The sequence below is a fragment of the Gambusia affinis genome, linkage group LG01, assembly GCF_019740435.1.
Source record: "Gambusia affinis linkage group LG01, SWU_Gaff_1.0, whole genome shotgun sequence".
NCBI classification, from domain to species: domain Eukaryota; kingdom Metazoa; phylum Chordata; class Actinopteri; order Cyprinodontiformes; family Poeciliidae; genus Gambusia; species Gambusia affinis.
Window position 1 is genome coordinate 16,776,934 of NC_057868.1, and position 18,819 is coordinate 16,795,752.

General features: G+C 39.2%; 2 long non-coding RNA genes across 2 annotated transcripts; both read left to right on the plus strand.

The window, feature by feature from the left end:
* Nucleotides 1-1,624: 1,624 nt before the first annotated feature.
* On the plus strand, nucleotides 1,625-15,784 carry LOC122830503. Its single transcript, XR_006370548.1, has 5 exons — nucleotides 1,625-1,870; nucleotides 1,968-2,140; nucleotides 2,686-2,760; nucleotides 2,991-3,068; nucleotides 15,437-15,784. It is a non-coding gene; the product is annotated as an uncharacterized LOC122830503 (long non-coding RNA).
* A 504-nt stretch (nucleotides 15,785-16,288) lies between these two features.
* Nucleotides 16,289-17,457, plus strand: LOC122830509. Its single transcript, XR_006370549.1, has 3 exons — nucleotides 16,289-16,384; nucleotides 17,241-17,322; nucleotides 17,421-17,457. It is a non-coding gene; the product is annotated as an uncharacterized LOC122830509 (long non-coding RNA).
* The last annotated feature ends 1,362 nt before the right edge of the window (nucleotides 17,458-18,819 follow it).

An 18,819-nucleotide genomic window follows, 5' to 3' on the forward strand; every position in this document is an offset into this window, starting at 1 on the left:
ATTGCTTAGTGTAAAGCAATAGTGGTGTTTTAAAAATATGGACTATATCGTAAATTGTAAAAAGAAATAAAAGAGACTGTGGAAGCTAATAGTGGAAACAGAATAGTAGTTATCTTTATTGATCTATAGGAAAACAATCCCATATTTTATTGTGAAAATGCTCCTCAAATGATAAATTTTCTGCTTGGGTATAAATAACAGCTCCCTCCAGTGGTTGCTTTGAGAAAAACAACGACCTCAGAATCACCGCTCTTGAAAGCACAATTTCTTTAAACTGTTTTCTTTGCAGTGCACGTTCTGGTTCATCAGAAATAAAACAAGAGGTGATTAATTTCACGTTGGACGTTTTATTTACAACTTTGATCGCTCTTCATGCTGGAAGAAGATGCTTCTCCCAAGCACTGACTCAAAATGGCCTCCTAGCTGAAATTGTGATTGAAAAAATGTGGCAAATACAGAGAGAAAGGCTCCTAAAACTCAAAACAAGCTCGGAGAAACACAGGATCCGATAGACACAACAGATTAATGTGGCTTCAGCTCATGTTTCCATTTAAATATGTACAATTATTTATTGAAAAGCTTTCTGTAGTACATCACAAACCCCATTATTTGGTATGAAGCGATTATTAAATCCTGCTCTAAACTTTTAAAGCTTCTCCCAAACGGACAATTCATATCGCAAAAGGGAAAAGAGCATTTTCCTTAAAAGGCTAAGCAGCACAATACAGTATGTATATTAACTTGCAGATATGCTGTGTAGAAGGAGTTAAATTACATTTAATTGAATGTAATTTAATTTATAGTTTTTTTTTATATTTTAAGTACTTACATGTATTTTATTTATTTTATGTTATTTTAGACCAAATTTACAAATCATGGTAATACAATTTCAATTGAATTAGATTTTTTTTTTACCTTAATTTGCGTGATTGAGAGTTTAATTTGTGTAAAGTGAAACACAGACATTAAGCTAATTCAATTTTGTTTCTATTTCAATTAGTTTTCCTACAGACTGATTTTATAGAACTTTGCAAAACAGTACAACCAAATACAGAGAGAGCACAGACAATTGCAGGATCAGTCAAAGGCTTTCGATGATGAATCGGCTCCGTCCCCGAGAAAAAAATGTTAATAACAATAAAGTGGCAAAGGAAAATGATGAAATAAATGAACTGTAACAGCTGGAATAAAGAGGATACTTTGTTGGGCAGGATATTTGCTAATATGTTTGCACACATATCCTGTTCATTCTGAGGGTTAAAAATTAATTCCCAAGTTTAAGTACATACATATACAAAAAAAAACAACAAAAAAACAAAGAAAGAAAGAAAAGCAAACATTTAATATGAAAATATGTACAGAATAACCAAAGCTTTCAACTGCAGATTTTATTTTCCATATTCTATTTCTAAATGCAATCACAAAACATTTTGCTCCCTGAGAGAGAGAAGCTGTGAGGAAGGTTTAGCACAGGGAGTAATTGTGCTCTCTCTGTGCTGGGAGCCTGATAGCTGCCTTATGGATGAGGTGATGGTTGAGGGCCTACTCCAGGGCCGCTTCGCTCTGCTCCCCCCCCTCCCTGGTCAGTCTGTGGTTATGTCAATAACAAACTGGGACTGAGCGATCCCTCTGCAGGCCGCCTATCTGCTGTTTATGTCCGTTTTTGCTCATGTTTCTGCTGTTTGGCTGATAGCTCCATCCACCCGGGGAGGCATGGTGCGTGGAGAGAAGTGCCTTTTCACTTTGATCACCCTCGAATGCGACGCCACTGTCCTTTATGGCTGCATTCTTTTCGGCAGGAATGGAATTTCAGCCTCTGTCTTGGTTTTACATACACAAGGCTGCAAGATAAGTGAGGAATTTCCCAAAGGTATTTATTGTCAATGAGGGACAAGTTTGTTTGGACAGAGTTTGTGCTGTCTGCCTGTCTGTCTTGTTTTAAAGCTTTTTCTCAAATTTCTTGTCAGCTGGGCAAATTGAAGCTGATCACTCCTGATAAGACCACATCCACTCTTCATTCATCACATTATCAGCCCCAAAACCATAACGAGCTGTTGGAAGAGATGGGTTTTATCGACGGTGTGTGCAGAGGCTAACCGACAGGAGACAGGAGAGAAGCTCAGATAGCAGCTGATCCCAGGTCTGCAGGACAGATCCAAGCTGCTTTTCTGATTGTTTTCTGTGAGCAGCTCAGACTGATGAGTGTAACGACTTGTAGGTCAGGTAAACGGGGCCAAAACTATATTTTGTGTTGGGTAAATGCATTTGAATGCCAGCCTGCCCATTGCCTTTCTGTGCAGTTCCACTTGATTCTCATCTCCCTTCAGTGCTCTGTCTGGGATTTCTCCAATGGAGCTGGATTTATCAGGACGCAAATGTTAGTGATTGGGTAAAATCAGATCCAATCATTTAAAACTGAAACAGAGGCCAAGTTATAAGAAATTATTTCTCAATAGGCGAGGGTACAGAGTCACTGTTAATGTCTTATGCAAAAGTAAAACTGATTTTATTTCACCTTGTGCACTGCTATCTTCAATGTCATATTATACCTGTGTCATTTGAGGTCATTTTCGACGTGTTAGTATACTATGCATCTTTTGAGGTCATAATTGACGTCATAGTACACAGTGGGTCGTTTGAGGTCGTTTTCAACATCAAAGTAGGCTAAACTATGTGTCGTTTCAGGTCATTTTTGAATCAGTATTTTATGCAACGATTGAGGTCAATTTTGATGTCATTGGATACCATACATCCTTTGAGGTAATTTTCAATGTCTTAGTATACTATGTTTGAGGTTTGAGGTCATTTTCAACATCATAGTAGGCAATACTATGCATACTTTGAGGTAATTTTCGACGTCTTAGAATACTATGTGCCATTTGAGGTCATTTTCCAATTAAATTTCCTCCACACTCACTCCCTTTTTGTCCACAAATGGTCAGATTGACCCCATGTGCTCTTTTATTTGTTTCATTTTTCTTCTTTTTCAGACTGTCGTTGAGTTAGGACTGGTTAAAGATGAAATTCAAATGACCTCTCCAATCAAACAGAGTCCATCAGACTACCAGGTGTGAAAACACCCATAAACACCACAGCCTACATGAATTTTGCATTGTAGGTTAAACTAGAAAATTCCTGAAGAAATTTAACTGGGGCCTGCCAAAGTGTGCCCGTCGGTTTGGACCCAGCGTTCTGATGCTAACAATTTGCATCAATGCTAAAGAAAGCTGCAATGTAATCAATAGAATCACAAGAATGTTAAGTAAACTGGACATGCACCATTCAGTATGATAAAGTAAGTGTATTAGCTAAAATGAGCAAAAAGCTAATGTTAGCGTGAATGCTCTCAGTAGCATGTGGGATATTATTAGAATGTTCTCTGTAATTTACTTAATTCCTTCAGAATACTAAATATGGCAGATAAGTAAGAAAAATAGGTAATAGCTTCTTTAAGCTAAAAGGCTAATGCTAATGAACTGCCTTGCTACGCAAGGCAGCTCCCTAACCTGAGAGAACCAGATAATGCAGAATGATATCATTGCACCGCCTATGGCGGTGCACTATTCAGAGGGGCATATTGAGGCTTTTATTTTGAAATTCGCAGTAAGCTTCATATTAAATGCCCACACTAATCCAGTGTCTAAGAGTGCTTTGGATAAACCAATCACGTCAAGCAAAAATGAGCAAATATATGATGTAAAAATTGCCAAGGCTTTTATTTTGAAATTTTCAGTAAGCATCATAAGAAATGGTCAATGTAATCCCATGTGTAACAGTGAATGTGTTAAATCGTTTCTATAATGCTCAAAACACAAGTAGTTCTAAAGGCCAGCTCAGTCCTCCTCTGTAGTAACTGACAGTTCCACCATGTTGTAGTTCTAACCTTCAGTCTTTGTAGTTCTAAAGAGCAGCTCAACTGTCATGAGAATGAAACACACAGGGAGAGATGGAATCCTAATAGTTTTAAGCAGTTAGTTTTTCTGATCAAAGCAGGCCAAACATATCTTTACCTAAGTGTTGCCAATAGCATGTGGGGTATCATTAGAATGTTTTCTGTAATTGATTTACTCAATTCAGTATATTTAAAATGACTAATAAGTAAGTAAAATAGCTAATAGTTTATTTAAGGTAAAAGTCTTATCTTAATGATCTGCCTTGCTGCGCAAGGCAGATCCCTAACCTGAGAGAAGAATATAAAGCATTCTAATATTATTGCATCGCCTTACGGCGATGCATTAACCTGAGGGCAATATGAAGGCTTTTATTTTGAAAAATAAACATAAGCTTCATATTAAATGCACACACTAATCCAATGCCTAACAGTGTTTGGGTTAAATTCCTTATTTACTGGCCTAAACAGCCAGTAGTTCTAAATGGAAGCTCTGTTTTAACTGAGTGTTAGTTAGAACTACAGATATGGTGTTCTGATAGTCCTATTTATTATCATTAGGTCAAAGGTTAATGCCATTGCACTGGCTTGCTGTGCAAGCCAGTGCCATAACCTGAGAGGAAAAGATAATATAGGCAGAGATTTTTGCAGCGCCTTACGGCGCTGCACTCACCTGACAGAGATATTGGGGCTTTTATTGGGAAATTTCCATTAAGCTTTATTTAAAAATTACACATTAATCCTGTGTGTAACAATGGTTTGTTAAAATCAGTTATAAAATGCCCAAAACACAAGTAGTTCTAAAGGCCAGCTCATTCCAGAGTGTCCTCCCATAAATCAGCTGCTCTGGCCCCATGTGTTCCGTTGCTATGGTAATGGATCAGCTGCTAACTGTCATGTCTGTGTGAGACAGAAAGGGGGGAAAAAAATTCTATCTTTGTGAGACACCCAGCCAATTAATATGGCAAAAGCACTCCGAACAAACCTTTGCCGTTCAGGAACCGTAATACATATTTGAAAACCGTTTGAAGCGTATAAGAGAGCTATTTGTCGTCTCCGATAGTACCGCAATTCATATTTTTACCTCATTCACAGTAATTGCAGTGATGAGACAAAAAATAGTGCAGAAACTTTTCAGAAATACATGGAAGTCAATCTGGGAGAGCGTCAGTTACCCTGTCCCATGATTTCACTCTGAAGCACCTTGACAGAAAACCGTAAATGCTAGAGAAATATCAAACACATTTTACCGGAGCAGGCATGCGTATCAATGTCATGACCGAGTTTGATACAAATCGGGCGATATTTGTGGGTGTGATGGCGATTTCAAAATTGCTTTGGGGTCAAAAATCTGCTTAAATTCTCACTCTAAAAAAGCGGCAGTTGGTGTCAGTTATGCTCTGCGTTTCGGCAGTTGGAAATTTAGCTCGTTTTTCGCTTTTTACGTCGCCATCGTAAGTCCGATTCCTTATAAAAGTAATAGCACCCCTCCCGGGATCGAGCCGCACGTTTTGATACCACTTTTGTGGCTGGGCTCGCAGCGGTACGAGCCGCATTAACGGTGGCGGAAGAAAAATAAATAAAGATACTAGAAAATTCCTGAAGAAATTTAACTGGGGCCTGCCAAAGTGTGCCCGTCGGTTTGGACCCAGCGTTGTGATGCTAAGAATTAGCATCAATGCTAAAGAAAGCTGCAATGTAATCAATAGAATCAATAGAATCACAATAATGTTAAGTAAACTGGACATGCACCATTCAGTATGATAAAGTAAGTGTATTAGCTAAAATGAGCAAAAATGCTAATGTTAGCGTGAATGCTCTCAGTAGCATGTGGGACATTATTAGAATGTTCTCTGTAATTTACTTAATTCCTTCAGAATACTAAACATGGCAGATAAGTAAGAAAAATAGGTAATAGCTTATTTAAGCTAAAAGGCTATTGCACTATTCAGAGGGGCATATTGAGGCTTTTATTTTGAAATTTGCAGTAAGCTTCATATTAAATGCCCACACTAATCCAGTGTCTAAGAGTGCTTTGGATAAACCAATCACGTCAAGCAAAAATGAGCAAATATATGATGTAAAAATTGCCAAGGCTTTTATTTTGAAATTTTCAGTAAGCGTCATGAGAAATGGTCAAACTCATCCCATGTGTAACAGTGATTGTGTTGAATCGGTTCTATAATGCTCAAAACACAAGTAGTTCTAAAGGCCAGCGCAGACCTCCTCTGTAGTAACTGACAGTTCCACCATGTTGTAGTTCTAACCTTCAGTCTTTGTAGTTCTAAAGAGCAGCTCAACTGTCATGAGAATGAAAAACACAGGGAGAGATGGAATCCTAATAGTTTTAAGCAGTTAGTTTTTCTGATTAATAAGTAAGAAAAATAGCTAATAGTTTATTTAAGATAAGACTAATAAAGCATTCTAATATTATTGCATCGCCTGACGGCGATGCATTATTGTTCTGATAGTCCTATTTAATATCATTAGGTCAAAGGTTAATGCCATTGCACTGGCTTGCTGCGCAAGCCAGTGCCATAACCTGAGAGAAGAATATAAAGCATTCTAATATTATTGCATCGCCTTACGGCGATGCATTAACCTGAGGGCAATATGAAGGCTTTTATTTTGAAAAAAAAACATAAGCTTCATATTAAATGCCCACACTAATCCAACAGTGTTTGGGTTAAATCTCTTATTTACTGGCCTAAACAGCCAGTAGTTCTAAATGGAAGCTCTGTTTTAACTGAATGTTAGTTAGAACTACAGATATGGTGTTCTGATAGTCCTATTTATTATCATTAGGTCAAAGGTTAATGCCATTGCACTGGCTTGCTGCGCAAGCCAGTGCCATAACCTGAGAGGAAAAGATAATATAGGCAGAGATTTTTGCCTATATTAAAAATCTCTGTCAGGTGCACTCACCTGACAGAGATATTGGGGCTTTTATTGGGAAATTTCCATTAAGCTTTATTTAAAAATTACACACTAATCCTGTGTGTAACAATGGTTTGTTAAAATCTGTTATAAAATGCCCAAAACACAAGTAGTTCTAAAGGCCAGCTCATTCCAGAGTGTCCTCCCATAAATCAGCTGCTCTGGCCTCATGTGTTCCGTTGCTATGGTAATGGATCAGCTGCTAACTGTCATGTGTGTTTGAGACAGAAAGGGGGAGAAAAAATTCTATCTTTGTGAGACACCCAGCCAATTAATATGGAAAAAGCACTCCGAACAAACCTTTGCCGTTCAGGAACCGTAATACATATTCAAAAACCGTTTGAAGCGTATAAGAGGGCTATTTGTCGTCTCCGATAGTACCGCAATTCATATTTTTACCTCATTCACAGTAATTGCAGTGATGAGACAAAAAATTGTGCAGAAACTTTTCAGAAATACATGGAAGTGAATCAGGGAGAGCGTCAGTTACCCTGTCCCATAATTTCACTCTGAAGCACCTTGACAGAAAACCGTAAATGCTAGAGAAATATCGAACACATTTTACCGGAGCAGGCACGCGTATCAATGTCATGACAGAGTTTGATACCAATCGGGCGATATTTGTGGGCGTGACGGCGATTTCAAAATCGCTTTGGGGTCAAAAATCTGCTTAAATTCTCACTCTAAAAAAGCGGCAGTTGGTTTCAGTTATGCTCTGCGTTTCGGCAGTTGGAAATTTTGCTCGTTTTTCGCTTTTTACGTCGCCATCGTAAGTCCGATTCCTTATAAAAATAATAGCACCCCTCCCGGGACCGAGCCGCACGTTTTGATACCACTTTTGTGGGTGGGCTCGCAGCGGTGCGAGCCGCATTCCGGGTGACGGAAGAATAATAAATAATACTTAAAGAGACATTCTATTGGGTGTAGAACAATAGGTGCCTGCCATGCAATGCATGGAGGCAGTGACTGACTTGCTTCGCAAGTCAGTCACTGCTCTCCTTATGCATTGCTATGGGCAGGCCCCAACTAGAAAATTCCTGAAGAAATTTAACTGGGGCCTGCCAAAGTGTGCCCGTCGGTTTGGACCCAGCGTTCTGATGCTAAGAATTTGCATCAATGCTAAGCTTAAAAACTTCCAAAGAACCATGTGGAGAATCACAAGAATGTTGACTAACATGGACATGCACGATTCAGCATGATAATCAGCTCACTAGCATGTTGTCTATACTTGACTTACACCATTAAGTATACTAAACATGGCTAAAAAGACAAAAAAATACCCAATAGCTTATTTAAGATAAAATGCTAATGCTAATGAACTGCCTTGCTGCGCAAGGCAGTTCCCTAACCTGAGAGAAGAATATAAAGCATTCTAATATTATTGCATCGCCTTACGGCGATGCATTAACCTGAGGGTCATATTCAGGCTTTTATTTTGAAATTTGCAGTAAGCTTCATATTAAATGCCCACACTAATCCAGTGTCTAAGAGTGCTTTGGATAAACCAATCACGTCAAGCAAAAATGAGCAAATATATGATGTAAAAAATTGCCAAAACTTTTATTTTGAAATTTTCAGTAAGCATCATAAGAAATGGTCAAACTCATCCCATGTGTAACAGTGAATGTGTTAAATCGTTTCTATAATGCTCAAAACACAAGTAGTTCTAAAGGCCAGCTCAGACCTCCTCTGTAGTAACTGACAGTTCCACCATGTTGTAGTTCTAACCTTCAGTCTTTGTAGTTCTAAAGAGCAGCTCAACTGTCATGAGAATGAAACACACAGGGAGAGATGGAATCCTAATAGTTTGAAGCAGTTAGTTTTTCTGATCAAAGCAGGCCAAACATATCTTTACCTAAATGCTGCCAATAGCAGGTGGGGTATCATTTGAATGTTGTCTGTAACTGACTTACTCAATTCAGTATATTTAAAATGACTAATAAGTAAGAAAAATAGCTAATAGTTTATTTAAGGTAAAAGTCTTATCTTAATTGACTGCCTTGCTGCGCAAGGCAGATCCCTAACCTGAGAGAAGAATATAAAGCATTCTAATATTATTGCATCGCCTTACGGCGATGCATTAACGTGAGGGCAATATGAAGGCTTTTATTTAAAAAAATAAACATAAGCATCATATTAAATGCCCACACTATGGCGTTTTGGTCGTCCTATTTATTATCATTAGGTCAAAGGTTAATGCCATTGCATCATTAGAATGTTTTCTGTAATTGATTTACTCCATTCAGTATATTTAAAATGACTAATAAGTAAGAAAAATAGCTAATAGTTTATTTAAGATAAGACTAATAAAGCATTCTATCATTATTGTTCTGATTGTCCTATTTAATATCATTAGGTCAAAGGTTAATGCCATTGCACTGGCTTGCTGCGCAAGCCAGTGCCATAACCTGAGAGGAAAAGATAATATAGGCAGAGATATTGGGGCTTTTATTGGGAAATTTCCATTAAGCTTTATTTAAAATTGACACATAATCCTGTGTGTAACAATGGTTTGTTAAAATCAGTTATAAAATGCCCAAAAACCAAGTAGTTCTAAAGGCCAGCTCATTCCAGAGTGTCCTCCCATAAATCAGCTGCTCTGGCCTCATGTGTTCCGTTGCTATGGTAATGGATCAGCTGCTAACTGTCATGTCTGTGTGAGACAGAAAAAGGGGAAAAAAATTCTATCTTTGTGAGACACCCAGCCAATTAATATGGAAAAAGCACTCCGAACAAACCTTTGCCATTCAGGAACCGTAATACATATTTGAAAACCGTTTGAAGCGTATGAGAGGGCTATTTGTCTTCTCCGATAGTACCGCAATTCATATTTTTACCTCATTCACAGTAATTGCAGTGATGAGACAAAAAATTGTGCAGAAACTTTTGAGAAATACATGGAAGTCAATCTGGGAGAGCGTCAGTTACCCTGTCCCATAATTTCACTCTGAAGCACCTTGACAGAAAACCGTAAATGCTAGAGAAATATCGAACACATTTTACCGGAGCAGGCACGCGTATCAATGTCATGACCGAGTTTGATACCAATCGGGCGATATTTGTGGGCGTGACAGCGATTTCAAAATCGCTTTGGGGTCAAAATCTGCTTAAATTCTCACTCTAAAAAGCGGCAGTTGGTGTCAGTTATGCTCTGCGGCAGTTGGAAATTTTGCTCGTTTTTCGCTTTTTACGCCGCCATCGTAAGTCCGATTCCTTATAAAATAATAGCACACCTGCCGGATCGGGCCGCACGCTTTGATACCACTTTTGTGGGTGGGCTCGCAGCGGTGCGACGCATTCGGTTGACGGAAGAATAATAAATAATAATATATAAAGAGGCGTTCTATTGGGTGTAGAACAATAGGTGTTCCTGCCATGTAATGGGAGCAGTAGTGACTGACTTGCTTCGCAAGTCAGTCACTGCTCTCCTTATGCATTAGCTATGGGCAGGCCCCAACTAGAAAATTCCTGAAGAAATTTAACTGGGGCCTGCCAAAGTGTGCCCGTCGGTTTGGACCCAGCGCCAGGATGCTAAGAATTTGCATCAATGCTAAAGAAAGCTGCAATGTAATCAATAGAATCACAAGAATGTTAAGTAAGCTGGACATGCAACATTCAGTATGATAAAGTAAGTGTATTAGCTAAAATGAGCAAATATGCTAATGTAAGCATAAATACTTTCAGTAGCATGTGGAGTATCATTAGAATGTTTACTGTCATTTACTTACTCCATAAAGTATACTAAACTTGGCTAATAAGTCTGAAAATAGAAAATAGCTTATTTAAGCTAAAGGCTAATGAAATGAACTGCTGCAAGGCAGTTCCCTAACCTCGGATAAACAGATAATGCAGAATGATATCATTGTACTACGGCGTGCACTGTCCAGAGGGGCATTTTGAGGCTTTTATTTTGAAATTTGCAGTAAGCTTCATATTAAATGCCCACACTAATCCAATGTGTAAGAGTGCTTTGGATAAACCAGTCACATAAAGCCAAAAAGAGCAATTACATGATGTAAAAATTCCCAAAGCTTTTATTTTGAAATTTTTGTTAAGCTTCATTTGAAAGGGTCAAAGTCATCCCATGTGTAACAGTCATTGATTAAATCAGTCATATAACGCTCAAAAAAGCAATGACCTGATGTAAAAATTTTCAAGGGCTTTTATTTTGAAATTTTCAGTAAGCTTCATTTCAAAGGGCTAGACTCATCCCATGTATAACAGTGACTGGGTTAAATGAGTTATATACAGCCCATAGCAGCAAGTTGTTCTAAAGGCCAGCTCAGTCCTCCTCTGTTTTAACTGAACTACTAGTTCAACTACAGTGATGCGATTTGTAGTCCCTAAGCAGCTCTCCTGCTCTGGGTTCCGTTGCCATGGTAAATAATCCTCTGCCAGCTGTGAGGAGACATCCAGGGGAGACAATTCTCTGTTTGAGCCAGCCAGTTTGACTAAAAAGCATTGCAAAAACTGTTTCCCTGCTCGGGAACCGTAATACATATTCGAAAACCGCTTGAAGCATATGAGAGGGCTATTTGTCGCCCACATAGTCCCGCCATTCATATCTCTACCTCACAGTATTAACAGCGATGAGATAAAAAAGTGTGTGCCAAGGTCTGAAATTTTTCAGAAATACATGGAAGTGAATCAGTGAGATCTGTCTGCTACCCTGGCGCATGACTTTGCTCTGAAGCACCTGGAGAGAAAACTGTAAGCGCTTAGATAATTTTTTGAAAACATTTGACCGGAGCAGGCAGGCATCAATGTCATGACCAAGTTTGATACCAATCATGCAATATTTGTGAGCGTGAGGGCGAGTTAAAAAATGATTTGGGGTCAAAATGTCGCTTCTGACTCTCACTCTAGAGGAGCAGCTTCACACTCTGATTTTTCCAAAAATCAAAAACTTTGGGTCGCTTAGAAAGAAGTTGTGGACAAACCATAATTCATATTGATGTGCTGTCTTCACTTTAAAAGAGATCACGGACGATCTACAAAATGAAGTTTGAATGGCGTTTCTACATGAAGTTATGACGACACAGAAAATCCTCAAAATAGGGTATTTTTTAAGATTTAGAGGTTGCCTCGTCCCCTTGACGATTTGATTTCACCTGGTGAGCTCATAGTCGTTTTTTTTTTTACGTCGCCATGGTAACTCCAAATCCCACCAAAAGTAATAGCTCCAATGCCGGGTTCGAGTCATGACGCTTTGATACCACTTTTGTGGGTGGGCTCAAGCACGACGAAAATTAACGGAGACGGAAGAAAAATAATAATAAAGAGGCATTCTATTGGGTGTAGAACAATAGGTGCCTGCACATGCATGTGACTGACTTGCTTTGCAAGTCAGTCACTGCTCTCCTTATGCATTGCTATGGGGCAGGCCCCAATAAAGAGGCGTTCTATTGGGTGTAGAACAATAGGTTCCTGCCCATGCAATGCATGGAGGCAGTGACTGACTTGCTTCGCAAGTCAGTCACTGCTCTCCTTATGCATTGCTTTGGGGCCTGCCCCATAGCAATGCATAAAATTCCTGAAGAAATTTAACTGGGGCCTGCCAAAGTGTGCCCGTCGGTTTGGACCCAGCGTTCTGATGCTAAGAATTTGCATCAATGCTAAGCTTAGCTGAATGGTAGTCAATAGCCCTTGGAGAGTCACAAGCATGTTGACTAACATGCACTTGCACCATTCAGTATGTTGAAATTAGTGTATTAGCTCAAGTTAGCCAAAAGGCTAATGTAAGCATAAATACTTTCAGTAACATGTGGGGTATCATTAGAATGTTCTCTGTAAGTTACTTACTCCATTAAGTATACTAAACATGGCTAATAAGACAGAAAAATAGGTAAAAGCTTATTTAAACTATAAGGCTAATGCTAATGAACTGCCTTGCTGTGCAGATAATGCAGAATCATATTAGTGTTAGTTAGTACTACAGCTATGGAGTATTAGGTCAAAGGTTTTTGAAATTTGCAGTAAGCTTCATATTAAATGCCCACACTAATCCAATGTGTAAGAGTGCTTTGGTTAAACCAGTCACATAAAGCCAAAAATGAGCAAATATATGATGTAAAAATTGCCAAGGCTTTTATTTTGAAATTTTCAGTAAGCATCATAAGAAATGGTCAAACTCATCCCATGTGTAACAGTGAATGTGTTAAATCGTTTCTATAATGCTCAAAACACAAGTAGTTCTAAAGGCCAGCTCAGTCCTCCTCTGTAGTAACTGACAGTTCCACCATGTTGTAGTTCTAACCTTCAGTCTTTGTAGTTCTAAAGAGCAGCTCAACTGTCATGAGAATGAAACACACAGGGAGAGATGGAATCCTAATAGTTTGAAGCAGTTAGTTTTTCTGATCAAAGCAGGCCAAACATATCTTTACCTAAATGCTGCCAATAGCATGTGGGGTATCATTTGAATGTTGTCTGTAACTGACTTACTCAATTCAGTATATTTAAAATGACTAATAAGTAAGAAAAATAGCTAATAGTTTATTTAAGGTAAAAGTCTTATCTTAATTGACTGCCTTGCTGCGCAAGGCAGATCCCTAACCTGAGAGAAGAATATAAAGCATTCTAATATTATTGCATCGCCTTACGGCGATGCATTAACCTGAGGGCAATATGAAGGCTTTTTTTTTGAAAAATAAACATAAGCATCATATTAAATGCCCACACTATGGCGTTTTGGTCGTCCTATTTATTATCATTAGGTCAAAGGTTAATGCCATTGCATCATTAGAATGTTTTCTGTAATTGATTTACTCCATTCAGTATATTTAAAATGACTAATAAGTAAGAAAAATAGCTAATAGTTTATTTAAGATAAGACTAATAAAGCATTCTAATATTATTGCATCGCCTTACGGCGATGCATTATTGTTCTGATTGTCCTATTTAATATCATTAGGTCAAAGGTTAATGCCATTGCACTGGCTTGCTGCGCAAGCCAGTGCCATAACCTGAGAGGAAAAGATAATATAGGCAGAGATTTTTTCAGCGCCTTACGGCGCTGCACTCACCTGACAGAGATATTGGGGCTTTTATTGGGAAATTTCCATTAAGCTTTATTTAAAATTACACACTAATCCTGTGTGTAACAATGGTTTGTTAAAATCAGTTATAAAATGCCCAAAACACAAGTAGTTCTAAAGGCCAGCTCATTCCAGAGTGTCCTCCCATAAATCAGCTGCTCTGGCCTCATGTGTTCCGTTGCTATGGTAATGGATCAGCTGCTTACTGTCATGTGTGTTTGAGACAGAAAGGGGGAGAAAAAATTCTATCTTTGTGAGACACCCAGCCAATTAATATGGAAAAAGCACTCCGAACAAACCTTTGCCGTTCAGGAACCGTAATACATATTTGAAAACCGTTTGAAGCGTATAAGAGGGCTATTTGTCTTCTCCGATAGTACCGCAATTCATATTTTTACCTCATTCACAGTAATTGCAGTGATGAGACAAAAAATTGTGCAGAAACTTTTCAGAAATACATGGAAGTGAATCAGGGAGAGCGTCAGTTACCCTGTCCCATGATTTCACTCTGAAGCACCTTGACAGAAAACCGTAAATGCTAGAGAAATATCGAACACATTTTACCGGAGCAGGCATGCGTATCAATGTCATGACCGAGTTTGATACCAATCGGGCGATATTTGTGGGCGTGACGGCGATTTCAAAATCGCTTTGGGGTCAAAAATCTGCTTAAATTCTCACTCTACTGGAGCGTCAGTTGGTTTCAGTTATGCTCTGCGTTTCGGCAGTTGGAAATTTTGCTCGTTTTTCGCTTTTTACTTCGCCATCTTAAGTCCGATTCCTTATAAAAATAATAGCACACCTGCCGGGAACGGGCCGCACGTTTTGATACCACTTTTGTGGGTGGGCTCGCAGCGGTGCGAGCCGCATTCCGGTTGACGGAAGAAGAAGTTAAGAATAAAGAGGCGTTCTATTGGGTGTAGAACAATAGGTGCCTGCCATGCAATGCATGGAGGCAGTGACTGACTTGCTTCGCAAGTCAGTCACTGCTCTCCTTATGCATTGCTATGGGGCAGGCCCCAATAATAAAGAGGCGTTCTATTGGGTGTAGAACAATAGGTTCCTGCCCATGCAATGCATGGAGGCAGTGACTGACTTGCTTCGCAAGTCAGTCACTGCTCTCCTTATGCATTGCTATGGGGCAGGCCCCAATAAAGAGACATTCTATTGGGTGTAGAACAATAGGTGCCTGCCATGCAATGCATGGAGGCAGTGACTGACTTGCTTCGCAAGTCAGTCACTGCTCTCCTTATGCATTGCTATGGGGCAGGCCCCAATAAATCTTTTCATTCTTTGGGAAGGTTTAATTTTCCAGTAGACATCAGATTAACACAACCGCATCCTCATCATCATCATCATCATCATCATCATCATCATCATCATCATCATCATCATCATCATCATCAGTATGAACACTTAAAAAATGGACGCATAAATTCCTGGACCGTGTTTTTAACCTTCAGCTTGCCGTCAGAAAATGATGGGGAGGACCATCACGTAATCTCATTCTGCAGGCAAATCGTTCACTAATTCTTTCCTTACATGACATTAATCACCATTTTCTGCCATTTTCCAGACCACCAGCCCGGCCGAGCTTCAGTGGGGCTCACTGATGTCATGTTTCCGCTCCATACAGCAGTCGGGCCGTCCCAACAATGTGAACCTTCTCATGTGCTATCCCAGCCGCAGACCTCCACCAGAAACAGTGTACACGAGCAGCAGATAGAGAGGGAGGAAGGAAGGATTTAAAGGCATACAAGGCCCAAGCCTGTGGAGCGCTGCTCAGTGGGGAATGTGAAGTAGGAGTCAGCCTAATCTCCAGCACCCATAAGAGACTGGCTCCTGTCTGCCTGACTGCCACTGCCATATCTGTGTTTCATTTCAGCCTGTCAGGTCCTATCTGGCTGCCCTGAAAACTGCTTCTGCCGGCTTCAGGATCCCCTGGAAGTATGCAGAGGATCTTGACTATTTATGTGTGGTTATTTGCGTTAATAAATTGCCTTATATATACATGTGTTGTTGCACGGAAATTTTGATTTTCCTTTTTGTAAACTTTCAAAAATAAAATCACCAGTGTTAAGGTATTACAATTTGCAAACATAACACAATACAATTAAATGTTAAAGACAAATTTGAGCACACAAACAAGGTGGAAGCAAAAAAAAAAAAAAAAAAAAGCAGAACAACAACAAAAAAACATACAAACATTTCATAACTTAATTTCACAGCACTGAAAGCTTTTGGAAATAGTTTTAACTTATTCAAAATCATTTCTAATTCAAGAGATTTAGCAAGAAACTAGAAACTAGAAACAACCAATCAGAGTCAGGAGGCGTGTCTTAGCCTTGTCAGTCACCCTCCATGTAGAGCTGCTACTCATTTAAATACAGTTTATTTAAATCACAACAAATTCCTTGCCCCCCTTTTCCTCCACTTGCTTTCTGCTACAGCTAGCATAGCCTGTCATGAATGCTAGGGCTAGCCAGCCTTGGCATGATGGTGTATGAATAGATTTCCTATAATGGTAAGTTGTTTCTATTCTTTTAGCACATCTTGCAGAGACTACATGAGATTGATTGACAGCGCTAAGTCCCTCCTCCTGGCTCTGATTGGTTGTTTTGATCGGGAGCGGTTCACTTCTTCAGATGGCAATAATAGAACAGGGAGGAAGTGGAGGCGATTATCTGTTTCCCAACATACTGTCACAACATGGCGACACCATGTTATATAATGCAGTTTTAATTGCCTTTCCTTTTCATATTTTTCCCCATTTGTCATCTGAGCTGCATCTGTGGCTCTCTATTCTCTTTCGACTCCATTCTCCACTCCATCTCCAGGTGAGATTTTTGGGAAAAACCTTAGAGAACACAAGCAGCCTCTAGCTTGCCACCAGGTGTGGAAAACACAAGGAGAAAAACCTAAAGCAATAGAAAAATTGACAGAGGGCTAGAAGATACTATACAGGTTGACATTCAGATGTAGAATGACTGGCTGCACTAGTTCCATATCATGCAACTGTTGCCACCACTTCCCCGTCCTCCATCCAAGATCATGCAGACCATCACCTTTCAGGTTTATTTCCTACATTTACATCCAGCATCAAGAAGGTGTACTCAAAACAACTTTTAGAGCATTAAATTAAGCTTCAGTTAAAGCCTGGGATTCCACACCGGCCTGTCCTGTGCAGTGATCCCGTCCCACGAGTTCCATCGTATCTGATAACGCTGAATGCAATTACTTGTCATTACTCAATTTAATCCTCTGCAGGTTGAGCCTTTTCTTTTGTCCAAACAATGATGAAGAGTTAAATAGGGTGTGAAACATCTTGCTTTCCCCAAAGCACCATAAAAGGCTAATTTACACAGATCATTTACCTACAGTTCAGCCTCACAGCCAGCTGTCACTTCTGCTGCAAACAGAGGTTCCCATCATCAGAGACAAAACCAAAGGAGACACGTACAGGTACTTTCCGCACGCTTGCCTATATTCCATAACCAATTTGGTTTTTTTCTGGCATCAGTGACATTTTTTTATGTATTTTGTTGCCTGCTGGTGTCCAGAACAACTGGACCATGTTGTTCTGATTTGGAGCTTGCTACTTTGAGAAGACAAACACCGATATGGGTCAGAGGAGACAAACCGAAGACGCACAGACGACTGATAATCCATGTTTGTGCATGTGTTAGAGTGCAGGACTATTGACTGATATCTGTGGACAATAGGATGCGATCAGTCACCTGACAACGCCGACATAATGTTTGTTTACCCATAAATGATGGAGTGAAGACAAAATATTCTGAAGACAATCGAAAACAGCAAAAAAAAAACAAAACACTTTACATCAGGAGTATCACTGTGTTTCCAAAGGGCTGAGCTTAAATAACTAAAACGAATATAGACCCACAAAGTCAACCAATCTTTTTCAATATTTTTGCACTCTCCCTCTCTTACTATTAATATTACTACCCTGGTCAGTTGAAAAGTGCCTCTGTGCTCCTTAAAAAGAGGTAAACTCTTTGGGAACATGATAGATAACATCGGTGATGCAATGTTTTACAGGTCACTTGTGTGTTAAGTAAGAGCAGATTCAGATAGAAAATTAGTTTGGCTAAAATAACTTTCTAAATATAAACAAAATAATATTTAAAAACTTGACATGAGTACAACCTTGACCTGAAATGTAACAGGTAGTCTAATTTCAAATGAACAAGTTGTTGGTGAATGTGTAAATATTTGCTGTTTTTATAGATTGATGTGAAATATTTAGTCAGGTCTAGTTTTACTGCTACGCCTAATCGCACGCCTACTAGGGTGTAGGACTAGTAGGTGGACTTAATTCTATGTAAGTCCATGTTTACATATTTATGAAGCACATTATGCTACATTTAACCCCAACTTACATTTTTTTTACATCTAAAATGTCTTCCTTCAGGTTTCACCCTTTGCTCTATGCTGCAAAGGTTTGTTTTATACATATTTTACTTTTGTTACATAAAAACCTTTACTGTTTGAATGTTATTTGTCACTGAAGGGACAGTTTGACACTTTGTTTAGCACCGACTGCTGTTGTTACAAAGTCAAAGTTCATTCACTTCTCAGCACATTCAAAGCGTTTACAGCTACAGAATCTCATGTCCTCTGCAAATTACTTCTTAAATATCTTTTCGAATACATAAATTGGGTAGCACGGTTGCTTTGCAGCAAGAAGGTCGTGGGTTTGATTCCCGGCCCGGGGTCTTTCGGCATGGAGTTTGAATCGTCTCCCTGTGCATGGTGGGTTCTCTCTCCTCCCACAGTCCAAAAACTTGATTGTCAGGTTGACTGGTCTCTCTAAATTCTCCTTAGGTGAGTGTGTGTGTGTGTGTGTGTGTGTCAATGATTGTTTGTCCTGTCTGACTCTGTGTTGTTCTGTGATGGACTGGCAATTTTGTAAGATTTTTATTCAACAATACTAATTAA